Source organism: Salmo salar, chromosome 28 (genome assembly GCF_965601325.2).
Source record: "Salmo salar chromosome 28, fSalSal1, whole genome shotgun sequence".
NCBI lineage: Eukaryota > Metazoa > Chordata > Actinopteri > Salmoniformes > Salmonidae > Salmo > Salmo salar.
In genome coordinates this window covers 11,051,261-11,066,899 of record NC_138318.1, presented here as the reverse complement: position 1 = coordinate 11,066,899, position 15,639 = coordinate 11,051,261, and the positions used below count along the sequence as shown (strand labels likewise).

The window sequence follows — 15,639 nt, the reverse complement described above, 5'->3', positions numbered from 1 at the left end:
ACAAGGGGTCTGAGGATCTCATCTCGGTACCTAATGGCAGTCAGGCTACCTCTGGCGAGCACATGGAGGGCTGTGCGGCCCCCCAAAGAAATGCCACCCCACACCATGACTGACCCACCGCCAAACCGGTTATGCTGGAGGATGTTGCAGGCAGCAGAACATTCTCCATGGCGTCTCCAGACTCTGTCACGTCTGTCACATGTGCTCAGTGTGAACCTGCTTTCATCTGTGAAGAGCACAGGGCGCCAGTGGCGAATTTGCCAATCTTGGTGTTCTCTGGCAAATGCCAAACGTCCTGCACGGTGTTGGGCTGTAAGCACAACCCCCACCTGTGGACGTCGGGCCCTCATACCACCCTCATGGAGTCTGTTTCTGACCGTTTGAGCAGACACATGCACATTTGTGGCCTGCTGGAGATCATTTTGCAGGGCTCTGGCAGTGCTCCTCCTGCTCCTCCTTGCACAAAGGCGGAGGTAGCGGTCCTGCTGCTGGGTTGTTGCCCTCCTACGGCCTCCTCCACGTCTCCTGATGTACTGGCCTGTCTCTTGGTAGCGCCTCCATGCTCTGGACACTACGCTGACAGACACAGCAAACCTTCTTGCCACAACTCGCATTGATGTGCCATCCTGGATGAGCTGCACTATCTGAGCCACTTGTGTGGGTTGTAGACTCCGTCTCATGCTACCACTAGAGTGAAAGCACCGCCAGCATTCAAAAGTGACCAAAACATCAGCCAGGAAGCATAAGAACTGAGAAGTGGTCTGTGGTCACCACCTGCCGAACCACTCCTTTATTGGGGGTGTCTTGCTAATTGCCTATAATTTCCACCTGTTGTCTATTCCATTTGCACAACAGCATGTGAAATTTATTGTCAATCAGTGTTGCTTCCTAAGTGGACAGTTTGATTTCACAGAAGTGTGATTGACTTGGAGTTACATTGTGTTGTTTAAGTGTTCCCTTTATTTTTTTGAGCAGTGTATGTTAATAAGCCTGTAACGGTGTCTGATTCACAGCAATAAAAGGCTAGATAAAACAGGTTCAAACTATAAAAAACGGAAAATAACTAAAGAAACTGAAGCCTTTTTCTTTGTACACCTTAAGAAATTGGAACAAAATAAGTCACTCAAACAGTATAGTGCCAAACTCAAAATTATATTGCATCAACGTTCAGGCAAAGACAACAAAAAACACTATTTTCACAATGACCCAAACCTGTGAGTCCATAACTAAGGTTGTGTCCGTAAATTCAATCTGGAGTGCCAGAGTGCGTGTTAAGAGTGCGCTCTGGGCGTTCGTAAATTCAAAGCATTGTTATATTGTCCGTTTGTAAATCCAGAGCGTTTCACTCTCAGAGCGTTCATAGCGCACCCCTGGACGCTCTGAGCGTTCTGACCTCACGTCAGTCAAGCACCCAAGCAAACTGGCTTTAGTTGCCTAGCTTGCTAGCTACTTCTAAACACAAATGAGAGAAACCCTCACTCTGACCAGTTTACGCGCCCTAGCAGAGCTATTTAGACTGTTTTCATGTTATCTAGAGCATTGGTGACTAACTGTGTTGCTGGCAACAATTAAATTACGCTTTCTTGCCTACGTTTACTGACACCGGCCATATTCAACAGGGTTTGAGCGTTCGTGAATGCATCAGTTATTCTGCGCTCTGAAAAACTCAGATCTAGTGCTCTGAATTCGGAGTAGATTGCCAGACTGAATTTACGAGCGCACCCTAAAAACACCCAATAATTGTCTGTTTAAAATCCCAAATCCCGCCCTGTACACAATTCAGTCCAATAGAAATCCGATCTGCCCCGTGACACGGTTGCAAGAGCGTGAGACTCAGTCGTTATAATCCAACACAAAGGAAAACGTCACCAGCCTTAAAAAGTAAAGAATATCAGTGTGTCAATAAAATCAACAAGGAAAAAAATATTGATCTCACCGTGAGGTAAGAAAGGGAACTGTCCAACAATGTATTCTGGAAATCCCCCTTAGAACGGTATACTCTTGCTGTTTTGAGAGGTGCACCTGACACATAACACAAATCTAAACAAACATTTACATAATAATTCTCAATAAATAAACCTCACGGACAGACTCAGGAGCGGCATTACTCTCTGTTCTGGTGCAAACCAACAGGCCTTCTACCACACACCTTTTCTCCCATCACCCCCCATTTCTTAAAGATACAGCATTTGTCAGCGCATTCAATCAAAATGATAAACATGAAGTTCATAGATCATAGACCAGACATACCCTTAGTATCTGTTGGGAAAATATCAGTCTGTGTATCATTGTTCTTTACATACAATTATTGGTCTAGGGATTACCTTTTGCCCTTTAGTTAGATTACCATGTATGGTTTTCACTTAAGGCCCCCCGGGAGGCTGTATCACCACATTGACAGAGTTCTCTTTCCCTACTGGGCTGCCCCATTAATCTCTGTAGTTCACTGGTCATAGTTTCTTTAACACTTTAGCTGGACCTGCCCACTTTGGCGCTAACTGTGCCATGTAATTGTCTATGGCCTTAGAAAGACTCAATCTCCCAGTTGGAATTGCGCATCCTTCCTCCGAGAATTGTAATATTTAGCTTGTTTGGCTCGGTGAACACCCACTCGGTGAACCTCTTCTGCTGTCTCTCAATCAGATTGTAAGCTGCTTGTTGTGGCAAAGGTGGCTTGTAGATCAGTCTCTCAAGGGGACCTTTCAGATGCCACCCCAGTGCCAACTCAGCAGGAGCTTTTCCTGTGGTTTCCAGTTGAGCTGCGTTTAGGTCCCATGTTCTGTGATGCTCTCCTATGAAGGAGGCAATCATTGTCTTGACAGTGCGGTTCAACCATTCGGTAAGGTTAGTCTGTGGGTGGTAGCTGGTAGTGAGCTTCTGAGTGACCTCTCAGGACATAGGTCAGAGAGCAGCTGGCAGGGGAATTGGGGACCCCGGTCGGACACCAGGAATCGTGGGACCCCCCCACCGGGCAAAGATTTCCTCCTTCAGCATCTTGGTGATGTGGTGTGTTTTGCTGTCTCTCAGAGGGAACATCTCGATCCACTTGGTGTAATAATCAACTATGACCAGCAGGTATATATTTCTGTTCCTCTTACTGGTTAGAATCAGATCAACCAAGGGTGTTTCCTGGTTTGTTGACCTCAGTGGTCTGAAGATGTTGTTGTATGCTTTGCACTGTCAGCAGGTGTTGCAGTACTTTATGTGCTCCCATACATCTTTACCCACACTGGGCCGCCAGGCAACTTCCAGAACAAGTATTAAGGTCTTCAGTTGTCCTAGATGACCCCTAGAAGGTTCTCATGGAGGTAGTGTAGAGAACTGGAGATCAGTGCTTGGGGAACAACCAACTGCTACTTTGCCCCATCATCCTTCAAAGGAACTCTACGATAGAAGATGCCTTGGTGGTCTTCAAACCCAATGCATTCTGGTCTGCTGTCCATTTTGGTGTTTTTTGACATATGTCACACTTCTGGGTTGTTGTTTTGATTTCAATTAGTGTGTTGGGCAGATCACAGCGACATTTGGTGGAGACGACAGCGAGACATGGAAAGCCAGCCCCAGTTATGGGTTCAAAGGCTCTGGACAGAGCATCTGGGCCCAGGTTAAGGCAACCTTTCCGGTAGTGTACCTTGAAGTGGAACTGCTGAAGCCTTAGGATCCATCGAGTCAGGCGAGATGTGGTTTTGGGGCAGTTGAACACCCAGGAGAGAGCAGCATGGTCTGTATACACCTCAAACTCTACTCCTTCAAGGTAGTGCCTCCATTTCTCTACTTCCCAGACAAGAGAAAACCACTCCTTCTCAGAGGTAGAATAGTTATATTCCGCTCCACGGATACCTCTGGAGGCGTAGGCGATCACCTGGGCATTGCATAGGCATCTTGGAGTGTTATTGTGTTGACCTGACGGTAGTCCACACAAAACATGTATGATCCATTTGGCTTTTGAACCAGGACTACTGGCAAAGCCCATGCTGAGTTGGATGTCTCAACGATGTTGCAACATCTGTCTGGTTTGTTCATTGGTGATCTTCTTCTTGAGTGGAGAGACCCTGTATGCTTTACTGGGACTTCATCAAGGTTGAAGATCTTGTGCTTTCGCACTGAGGTCTTTCCCAGAACACCAGAGGTCACTGTGGGTCATGTACTGATGAGCTCTTGCAACACATCTGGCTGGTCCGCATCCCAGGGGTGCAGCGTCTCTGTAACACCCATAGGGGTCAGTGTTGGAAGGCCTTTCTCACACGGCAATGCTATGTACTGTACAGACTAACATTGGGATGATGAATCTTGGGTTTTTCCACCTGCCATTTGCACTCATCAGCCTCTTTTGGATGAAATCGAAAAAGGAATGGTCTTTATCCGTTTTGACCCCCATAGGTATGCTCCCCTAGGTTGATTATGGCTTCAGTCTTTGAGAGGAAGTCAAGGCCAATAATCAAAGGGAACGCCAGGTAGGCATCAGACATGATGTAGGTATCCATAGACCAGTACATCCATCGTAAATCAACTTCTTCTTGCCTAGCGCTTGGTGTACTTTTCCACAACAAAGTTCTTGTTCACAGGTCATCAGACACTGAGTCTGCGGACATCTTCTTCAACAAGCACTCTTGCATGAGTGTACCAGTGTCCAAGACAGCCTCTCCCTTCAATCCACCCATATCCATAGGCACCAATAAAAGTTACGGTCCTACTTTGGGTACTTCTCCCCTGATGCACCATATTGATATCTGCTGGTGGTCTATAATGTCCTCCCTTTTCTTGGTTCTTTCTCCCCTTTTTTGTCCCCTCTATCCTTGTCCTTTTGGTTGCCCACTTTCTGCCAGTACTTTTTAGAAGCTGAACAGTCTTTCTCCACCATGGTTCCTACCTTCACCAGCTGATCCACATTCTTCACTACACCTCTCAAACAGCCGGCCACTTGTGTATTGCAGTTATTCAGTATCTCACCAGGTCATCTTCTGAGATATCTGGCTTCCATTTGAGACAGAGAACCCTATAATCATAGGTGTAAACACGGAGGCACTGGTTAGGCTCTTCGACTGTGTTTCTCAACATCTCCTCCACTTCTGTCACATAGTCTGTGGGTGTAACGGCTGTCTACGGAAGAAGTGGACCAAAATGCGGCGGAGTTAGGGTTCGTCATTTTTAATGTTACGAACACTATGCAATTAACAAAACAACAAAACTGACAGCCAACACAGTCCTGTCAGGTGCAACAACAGTGACAAGCACAATTACCCACACCATACAACGGAAACGTAGGCAACTTATGTGTGACTCCCAATCAACCACAACCCTCTACAGCTGTGCTTGATTGGAAGTCACACGGCCAAAATTAAATGAAACAATAAAACACTCACTCCCTTCTGCCACGTCCTGACCCAACTACACCCTCTACTGGTCAGGACGTGACAGTACCCCCCCCCCCCCAAGGTGCAGACCCCGGGATGCACCTAAAAAAAGGAAAACACAAAAAAAATCCCCAACAAAAGGAACACCTAAACAATAAGGGAGGGAAGGGAGGGTGGCTGCCGTCACCGACGGCACTGTGCTACACCCTCCCTCCCCAACCCACCTATCCTGGAGGTGGCTCAGGTGCAGGACGTGGACCTCGCTCCACCTTCGGCGTCGCCCACTCTGTTGGCGCCGATCGCTGCGCCGGGCAGACGGACCACTTGGGCTGACCCTGGCAGACGGACCACTCTGGCTGGGTCGGAAGACATGCGGGCCACTCGGGCTGGGCCGGAGGACATGCGGACCACTCGGGCTGGGCCGGAGGACAGGAGGGCCACTCGGGCTGGGCCGGAGGACCGGAGGGGCCACTCAGGCAGATCCTGACAGGCCGGGCACCCTGGCAGATCAGGGCAGGCGGGCACCTCTGGCAGAACAGGGCAGTCCGGCCACTCTGGCAGAACAGGGCAGTCCGGCCACTCTGGCAGAACAGGGCAGTCCGGCCACTCTGGCAGAACAGGGCAGTCCGGCCACTCTGGCAGAACAGGGCAGTCCGGCCACTCTGGCAGTTCCGACGACTGTTTACTGGCGGGCAGCTCCGACGACTGTTGACTGGCGGGCAGCTCCGACTCAGGATTCACCAGGCTGGGGAGACATAACGGAGGCCTGGCTCTGGGCGCAGGCCCTGGACTCACCAGTCTGGGAAGGCCCGCTGGAGGCCTGGTTTGAGGAGGTGGCACAGGAGAGACCAGGGTGGAGAGACCCACTGGAGGACCGGTCCGTGGAGGAGACACGGGCTTGACCAGGATAGGGAGACCCACTAGAGGACTGGTCCGTGGAGGAGACACGGGCTTGACCAGGATAGGGAGATCCACTGGAGGACTGGTCCGTGGAGGAGACACGGGCTTGACCCAGATAGGGAGACCCACTGGAGTACTGGTCCGTGGAGGAGGCACGGGCTTGACCAGGATGGGAAGACATGCAGGAGGCTTGGTTCTGGGCGTAGGTACAGGATGTGCAGGGCTGGGAAGACATGCAGGAGGCCTGTTTCTGGGCGCAGGCACAGTCTTTACCAGACAACCAGCACGCACCTCAGGACGAGTATGGAGAGCTGCCTCAGGTGACATCATACCCACGACACGCTCATTAGGGCGAATGCCGTACTTTATGCACCACACTAGCAGCTCTCTCATCTCTCTCTCCTAATTTTCCCATTAACCCCGTCACAGTCTCTGTCTCATATCCCTCGCTCACATCCAATGTCATCCCGACTGGCTCTGGTTCCGACCTCAGCTCCACCGACTGTCCCGTGTGCCCCCCCCAAAAAAATTATTGGGGCTGCCTCTCGCGCTCGTTGCGCTCTCTCTCCTCGTAGTATCGCCTCTCCGCTCTCGCCGCTTCAATCTCCCACTGCGGGAGGCGATAATCCCCAGCCTGAGTCCATGGTCCCTCTCCGTCCAGGATCTGTTCCCACGTCCATTTGTCCATAACGCAGTAGTCCTGCTGCTCCTTCCTCTTCCGCCGCTTGGTCCTGGTTTGGTGGGTAATTCTGTAACGGCTGTCTACGGAAGAAGTGGACCAAAATGCGGCGGAGTTAGGGTTCGTCATTTTTAATGTTACGAACACTATGCAATTAACAAAACAACAAAACTGACAGCCAACACAGTCCTGTCAGGTGCAACAACAGTGACAAGCACAATTACCCACACCATACAACGGAAACGTAGGCAACTTATGTGTGACTCCCAATCAACCACAACCCTCTACAGCTGTGCTTGATTGGAAGTCACACGGCCAAAATTAAATGAAACAATAAAACACTCACTCCCTTCTGCCACGTCCTGACCCAACTACACCCTCTACTGGTCAGGACGTGACAGTGGGCAAGAAGGCTGACTGGAAAGCCTCTTTGAAAGTGGCCCAATTGTGGTCTTTTCAGCCAACCACCAACTGCATGTTGGCCCCTTTAAGACAGCAGAAAGTGCTTCCATTAGTTCAGCATCAGCGAGCAGTCTTACATGGAGAAAGTTATCACACTGCTCTATGAAGTTGAGCATCTGCTTCACTAGACTCTCCAAAGGTAGGGAATTCAAGACTGATGGGAGGGTTAGTATATAGACAGGCGGCACCGGCCAGGTTACTGGGAGTCATGACTGGGATACGACTCAGACCAGCGGTGTATAGTAATGACTGTGTGGTGCTGGAATGTAGTGGAGCTGGAATGTTTGACTTTACTCATCTCTGCATAAGAAACAATTTACTACATCATTGATAAGATAATTGAGGACACCCATCATATGGTTTTCAAGAGATATCGCCTTTTGATCTACATAGTCCCTGTAGCTCTCTTCTCTGTTAATGTTACTGTCTAGGGAATCTTTGTAATCATTCTTCGGAGATGCCACTGTCAGTAAGAGAAGCTACCTGTGCTTGTAACAGAACCAGATCAGCTGCAGCAGCTGCTTTGGCCTGTTTAACATTTTCATCATCATCATCCTCTTCATTTTATCATTGTCAGATGTGTAAAAGGTACTAAGAAAGGAAGTGATTTCCCCTGGGGGATCTCTCCTAGTGACATAAGGCCCAGCAGTAAAGTTTGGATACTCATGGAGAGCCACTGACTCTGGCCCTTGCTCTGTATAAATCCCATGATTAGCATGTTCCAATATGACACACAAAAGGAAAAATACACAGAAAATGGCAACAAGTTACCCTACTGGCCAACACTATGTAACGTACACTCTGATTCATAGCAATAAAAGGCAACATAAAACAGGTTCAAAACTATAGAAAACTAAAAATAACAATAGAGAAACTGAAGCCTTCATATTTCGTTGTACACCTTATTCATGAAATTGGAACAAAATAATCACACAGAAATAGTATAGAGCAAAACTCAAAATTATATTGTATCACTGTGTCAGGTCCTGACCATGGTAAGATGTCATTTTCTATGGTAGAGTAGGTCAGGGCGTGACAGGGGGTGTTTTGTGTTTTTCTATGTTTTCTATATCTATGTTTAGTTCTAGTTTTCTATTTCTATGTTTTTTTGTTGTTGGGGTGATCTCCAATTAGAGGCAGCTGGTCCTTGTTGTCTCTAATTGGAGATCATACTTAAGTAGGGGTTTTTTCCACCTGTGTTTGTGGGTAGTTGTATTCTGTTTAGTCTATGTACCTGACACAACTGTGAGCTGATTGTTTTCTCTTTGTTATTTTGTCTTTTGTGGTTTTGAGTTTAAATACATTTCATCATGAGCACTCAACACGCTGCGCTTTGGTCCCCTCTCTACGATAGCCGTTACACACTGTTCAGGCAAAGACAACAAAACCTTTTTTTTTTCACATTGACGCAACCCTATAAGTCTGTAACTAAGACACCACATAATTGTCCGTTCATAATCCCAAATCCTGCCCTGTACACAACTCAGTCCAATAGAATTGCGTATACCACTGTTTTGAGAGGCGCACCGGAACGGTTACGCTTCACCCGTATTCCAGACGTAACAGCGATTCTTTCCCTGCCCACAACATTTTCCAACAATGCACCATAATTTACAGTATGCTGCAGTGTAAACGTACAAATGTACTGTATAAATCAGTTATTCATTACAGTGTAATATTCAGGGTAATTAATGTTGTAAATCATATAAATGTCGTAGGGGGTAACTAGCCCCCCCTAGTATGTGGATGAAGGCCATGCTTAGGTAAATAAACTATAAAGGAAAATAAATGGCTACGGTTGACACTTTTTGTTATTTCATGAAATGTTGTAATGTCATTTTTAGATTTTTTTTTTTTTAAAGTACTGTAGTAACATTGATGTGGCAACTCTTATGCTCTGCTATTGCACGATTCTAATTTGTACATAGATCACAAATAAAGCTATCCCCAGTAAAATTGGAGCACAACTCATGAGCCTTATGCACTGTTTACACTTAATCCAGTCCCCAGCTCTCTTAAAAACATAGCTAGCTATCTAGCTAAATTACATAAAATTCTGTGTAAAATAACTAAAAGGCAAAAAAAAAGTAACATTAACTATTAAGCTATCAGTCCCTAGTGGAGGGGAGGCATATCTACAACTTTTTCAACATTTCAAAAAATGTGATCAACTTAACACCAGTCGTTTTGTTGAAATATCTAGAAACGTTGTGATGACACAGGGGACATTTTGTTGTTGAGCAAGAGCAGTGGAAGCCAGGGAGTGTTGGGAAAATAATTTTGTGACATCTTGGGGTCTTAATGTGAATTATGGTGGGGCTAGTTACCCCCAAGTACCCTATACACATTGTTCGGTTGGTTCACTCCAGACTTTGATGTCTCTCAATCCTATTACTCAGAATTGTTTTGAAAAAGTTGTAAGTTGCCAATCCCACAATGCTGTGCGGTTACAGTAATGTACTGTTTAAAGGGGCAATATGCAGTTGCTTCATACATTTTTGGACTTCTGAATTAATTAAATGCCTCATGAGCTTAGTTCAACTGTGAAGTATAAACGAAATAAACACAGAATACGCTGATACACACCCCGAAAGCCGGGCCTCCACAGATCATGAGGATATCTTATCTGCCTGTGACCTACCGTTATTGACCACCAGCCCCTAGAGTCAAAATGTTTATTTTACACAACGTTTTCACCAAACAGCAAAGGTAAGCTTCGATTAGGTCTGTGTTTGAGCTATAGCTACATGGGGGGTATAAAATCAAACCTTAGGTTGGTAGGAACAAATCTATTGCCAATGTTATCTGATGATGTTTGACTTAATGGCAACATCGAATGTCCACCGAGTGACTATCTTTGTACATCAAAAATATGGTGTTGCCTGCTTACACGCTGTAGGCATCCATTACACAGGGGATTGGCTACTATGGCACCTTGACAGTCTTGTAGTCAATGAGATTGTCACGTCCTGACCATAGTAAGATGTGATTTTCTATGGTAGAGTAGGTCAGGGCGTGACAGGGGGTGTTTTGTGTTTTTTTATGTTTTCTATTTCTATGTTTAAGTTCTAGTTTTTCTACTTCTATGTTGTTTTTTGGGGGGTTGATCTCCAATTGGAGGCAGCTGGTCCTCGTTACCTCTGATTGGAGATCATATTTAAGTAGGGGTTATTCTTCCTGGGTTTTGTGGGTGATTATCTTTTGAGTAGTGTTTGTTTCTCTCTGCGTCACGGTTTGTTGTTTTGTAATTCAGTTATTTCTGTTTTGCAAAGTTTCATGGATTTAATAAAATGTGGAACTACAACCACGCTGCACTTTGGTCCGATCCTTTCGACAGACGTGACAGAATCACCCACCACAAAAGGACCAAGCAGCGTACCCAGGAGCAACAGAAATGGACCTGGGAGGAAATTCTGTATGGAAAAGGACCCTGGAGGCAGGCTGGGGAGTATCGCCGTCTGAGGGAGGAGATTGAGGCAGCTAAAGCAGAGCGGCGTCATTATGAGGCGCTGTACCAACAACTAGGCAAGGGCGAGAGACAGCCCCAAAAATTATTTTGGGGGGGGCACACGGGGAGATTGGCAGAGTCAGGTTGGAGACCTGAGCCAACTCCCCATGCTTACTGTTGGGGGCGAGTGATTGAGCAAGCACCATGTTATGCTGAGATACGCACTGTGTCGCCAGTGCGCAGCTACAGCCCGGTGCGCTCAGTGCAAGCTCCTCACAGGTGCTGTGCTAGAGTTGGCATTGAGCCAGGAAGGAGTATGCCTGCTCAGCGTTCCTGGTCTCCGGTGCATCTTCTCGGTCCAGGTTATCCTGCGCCAGCTCTACGCACGGTAACCCCAGTTCGACAACACAAACCTGTGCGACCTGTCACAACGCCTCGCGCTTGTCGGGCTACCGAGGTTATCCAGCCAGGACAGGTTGTGACATCCATAAGCTCCAGACCTCCAGTGCGCCTCCACAGCCCAGTATACCCTGTGCCTGCTCCACGCACCCGGCCAAACCTGACAGCTGGGAAATGTACACTTTAAGAGATACAGTTGTGTGTGTTTCCTGTCCTTCATGAGATCACCAAATGAAACACACTCAACATGACTGTCCCTTAAGTGTCCACGGGCCATTCCCACATTCTCAAAAGTAGAAATATTGTTTAGTTCTCCCATTTTGGGGATTAGGAGTTTTGAACTAAGAGAAGCTCTTTGTTCTGTAGACTCTCTCTCTCTCTCTCTCAATACTGCATGGCAGTTTCTACCAGGTATTCATGACCTGTCATAAAACTGTGGAGAGAGAGAGGGGAGGGGGACTATGATCCTTCCCTCAGGGCATGTCATGACACTATTTTCCGTCTGGGTAGTTTTTGCCTATAGTTTCAAGTGCTAGTTATCAAGTGTTGCCGACAGTCTTCTATTTATATTTATTTAACTTGAAAGTGGATACACTGGTAAAGTCAAAAGTCACGACACGTTCTAAACTGCTCTGGTGACGAACACTTTTTTTCCTTTTCTCCATTCGTCCACATGGCTGCTGGCTGCGCTTTGCGACCACTGAAAATATTGTGAAGATCGCCCATTATTTAGTTTTTGTAAGGACCCCAAAAAACGGAGGCAGTGGGATAACCTATTCAAGTAAGTAAATACATTTTCTAAATGTTAAATGTTTTATTATTAGCTAGCTGGCTACAGTTGGCCACTTTGTAGGCTAACTCAACTGAGCTGCTAGCTAGCTAGGTTTCTAACTTCACGCACTGTTTACTTAAATGAATAAAATGTCATCAGCTAGCTAACTTCCTATTAGCTAGCTATCATGATGTAAAACAGTCTCCAAATGCATTTGTACATAACAGCCATGGAAGAGGGTGAAATTGCAGCTCCAGCTGTCAGTAAAGGCTACTGGATAGGGCAGGTAATTTTGTGGGAGGACATTATGAAAATAATCTCAAGTTCCAGTCCCTAGAGCAGGGATCTCCAACCATGTTCCTGGAGAGCTACAGTCCTGTAGGTTTTTGCTCCAACCCTAATCTAGCACACCTGATTCTAATAATTAGCTGACTGAAGCTGAATCAGGTTAGTTACTGCTGGCGTTGGAGTGAAAACCTACAGAAAGGTAGCTCTCCAGAAACAGGGTTGAAGAGCCCTGACCTAAAAGGGTTAAACCTTGAGGACAGAGAGATATGGTATTGAAGGCTAAGCTCATTACAAAGCTCACAGCCCTGGGTCTGAACTCCTCCCTATGCAACTGGGACCTGGACTTCCTGATGGGCGTCCCCCAGGTGGTGAAGGTAGGCAACATTACCACCTCGACACTGATTCTCAACACGGGGGCCCCACAACGGTGTGTCCTCAGGCCCTCCTGTATTCCCTGTATACACATGACTGTGTGGCCTCACACAGTTCCAACTCCATATTCAATTTCGCTGACGACACAACAGTAGTAGGCCTGAATACCAACAATGACGAGACAGCCTACAGGGAGGAGGTAGGCACTCTGACGGCGTGGTGCCAGGTAAACAACCTCTCCCTCAATGTTAGCAAAACAAAGGAGCTGATTGTGGACTTCAGGCGGAACCAGGATGGATACGCCCCCATCCTCATCAACGTGGCCACTGTGGAGACGGTCAATAACTTCAAATTCCTCTGTGTACACATCTCAGAGAAGCTGAAATGGTCTAACCACATGGACACCTTGGTGAGAAAGGCACGACAGTGACTCTTCAACCTCAGGATGCTGAAGAAATTGGGCTTGTCCCCAAGAGCCCTCACGGTGTTTTACAGGAGCACCATCGAGGGCATACTGGCGGGCTGCATCACAGCCTGGTACGGCAACCCCACCGCCACGGACCACAAGGCACTTCAGAGGGTGATACGTGCAGCCAAACGCACCATTGGGTGCACACTGCCTGCCCTACAGGACACCTACAACACCAGGTGTCACAGGAAGCCCAAGATCTTCAGGGACCCCAGCCACCCAAGCCATGCTCTGTTTTCCCCAGTTCAATAATTCAGACACGGGCAGTACAGGAGCATATTGGAAAAACTGGAAGACAAGCCAATAGTTTCTACCCACAGACCATCAGGTTGCTGAATAGCCACCACTAGTCAGCTACCTACTCCCCACCGCTACTCCCTCATGTACATTTTTCCCCCACCCCCCTCAAAGGTCACTTACCTTACATGCTGCTCCCTCTATGGACATTTTCCCCCCAGCCCCCCAACTGACTTTTACTCTGCCCCCACCCCAACGACATTCATCACTGTTACATTTGTTAATATGTATATTATTGATTTTGTTTAATATAACTTTTGTTTTTATTTCACTTGGTCCCCACACCCCCTCAATGGTCATGCTGCTCCCCCGATGGTTATCCCCCCCCCCCCCCCCCCCCCCCATGGACATTTTATTTATTCATCACTGCTACAGTTATGATGTATATGGTGCTTTTTCGATTTTTTATGACCATTTTCATAATTTTATTTCACTTATTTCACAACATGTAGGACTAAGATGTTCACTGTACCCTGCAATCACACCTGCAACACCTGAAAACAATGAAAAAATGCAGTGGAACTGGCTTTGAGGTCCAGAGTTGAGTTTGAAGGCTATATGCCATGGCCTACCTATGTTAGCAAATGTTGTATACAATACAGTTAAACATCACAAACAATGTATAAACTTATTACAATTGTCACATCCTGATCTGTTTCACCTGTCTTTGTGATTGTCTGCACCCCTCCAGGTGTCGCCCATCTTCCCAATTATCCCCTGTGTATTTATACCTGTGTTCTCTGTTGGTCGGTTGCCAGTTCTTCTTGTCTGTCAAGTCAACCAGCGTTTTTTTTCCCCTCAGCACCTGCTTTTCCCAGGCTCTCTTTTTCTTGCCTTCCTGGTTTTGACCCTTGCCCGTCCTTACTCTGAGTCCGCCTGCCTGACCACTCTGCCTGAGCCTGCCTGCCTACCTGTACCATTGCCCCACCTCTGGATTATTGACCTCTGCCTATCCTGAGCCTGCCTGCCGTCCGGTACCGTTGCCCCACCTCTGGTTTACTGACTCCTGCCTGCCTTGACCGGTCTATTGCCTGCCCCTGTTGGATTATTAAACCATTGTTAATTTGACGTCAGCTGATTTTTTTGTTCACCTGAAATTATGCTTTAGTAATACTAGCCTACTTTTTCACTACTCGATTATCTATTGTTGTTTAGACTAAGATGTCTAATCTTTACATGCGAGTTTGCTTATTTGTACATTTTTAAGTGATAATTCTTAGATGTGAGTTGTTTAAACTTGTTTTAATTGTTCAACTATTATTCAAAATGAACTAGTGTCAATGTTGATTAAATCAGAACCCTGAAATAAAGAGGGGAAGGGGTTCTGTGTCTGTGTTGAATTCTCAAATGAACATTTCATTTTTGTCTAACTGTATGTTCTCCAATCTGTTTTATTTGATTGTCACTCTCTCAGTATATCAGCTATGTGAATCCATTTAGAAAATTATCATATGGCATGCATCGCCAAAGCAGCCTTAGGCCTACAGTATGATGGCATTACCGGCCTTATGGGCATCTGTCATCTGAAGCAGATAATAGCTAAATTCACATGTTGTTTACATATTGAGCTATACAGTATGTTCTCAGTTTAAAATGATACCAGTAGACAATGAATATGAGGCAAACCATATACCAGATTTTGTACATGCCTTTTAAGTGCTGACATAAAATTGTTTGGTGCAAGTCCAACCCTTGTAATTTAGGTACAGTATGAAAATAAGGAGATAACAATTAGGCTACAGGAGATGAGCATTACAGGTAACATTTTATGAGGTTTGATTTTATTTAATTCACTTTAGCAATGTTTGCAAAATGATTGCAGTTGTTCCCATGGATGGACAGTACAGCAAACATTTTAGGTCAATAATATGCTGTTTTTATTAAAATGTTATTAGCTTTATAATCGTGAGAGAAATGTAACAAGCTAGCTAGTTAGCTATACCTTGGTAGCTTAAAAGGTAGCTGACTTTTCTCAAAACAAACCTCATAGTGGCTAGCTACTTGTCCCTCATGCTAGCTTTAACTGACAAATATCACTTCAGAAACATTAAAAAAAAAATTATATGGCCAGCATTGTAGACCATTTCTCCCCTCTTGCTGCTTTAGCTCATCTCAAAATAACCGAGAAAGGCTCTAATAAAAAAAATGTCACCAGTGCTTGTATTGACATTTTTGTCCTCACACACTGTTGGTCGTACG

The 15,639-nt window shown here is 46.2% G+C and overlaps 1 long non-coding RNA gene across 1 annotated transcript; it reads left to right on the top strand.

Annotated features, from left to right (window-relative positions):
- Positions 1-11,726: 11,726 nt before the first annotated feature.
- LOC145865486 (uncharacterized) lies at positions 11,727-14,761 on the top strand. Its single transcript, XR_014383003.1, has 2 exons — positions 11,727-12,023; positions 14,243-14,761. It is a non-coding gene; the product is annotated as an uncharacterized LOC145865486 (long non-coding RNA).
- The last annotated feature ends 878 nt before the right edge of the window (positions 14,762-15,639 follow it).